A 311-nucleotide genomic window follows, 5' to 3' on the forward strand; every position below is an offset into this window, starting at 1 on the left:
CCCAACATTTAAGTCCCCATCAGTTTCACAGGCTTTTTCGCTCTTAAGCCTACTGTCCTCAGGCAGGCTAGTTGAGACTTGTCAGCCGTCGGTTGTTTAGTCTGTTCACATCCTAAAGACCCTGGGACAGTTACTCAGCAAGCAGTCCGCTGATAAGCGCCCCTAGCTTCGCCTCTCCGCCCACTCTAGACGCAGGTGCAGTCACCAAGCTCTTTTCCCAAGGAAGCTCCCGATCCCCAAGGCAGCTGCGGCCAAGCATCTCGCAGCAAGAGGCGGAGCCTCGCCCGGCCTTACGTCACTTGCCTGCGACG

The sequence above is a fragment of the Furipterus horrens genome, unplaced genomic scaffold (assembly GCF_987537825.1).
Source record: "Furipterus horrens unplaced genomic scaffold, mFurHor1.1.pri manual_scaffold_6, whole genome shotgun sequence".
Classification (NCBI taxonomy): domain Eukaryota; kingdom Metazoa; phylum Chordata; class Mammalia; order Chiroptera; family Furipteridae; genus Furipterus; species Furipterus horrens.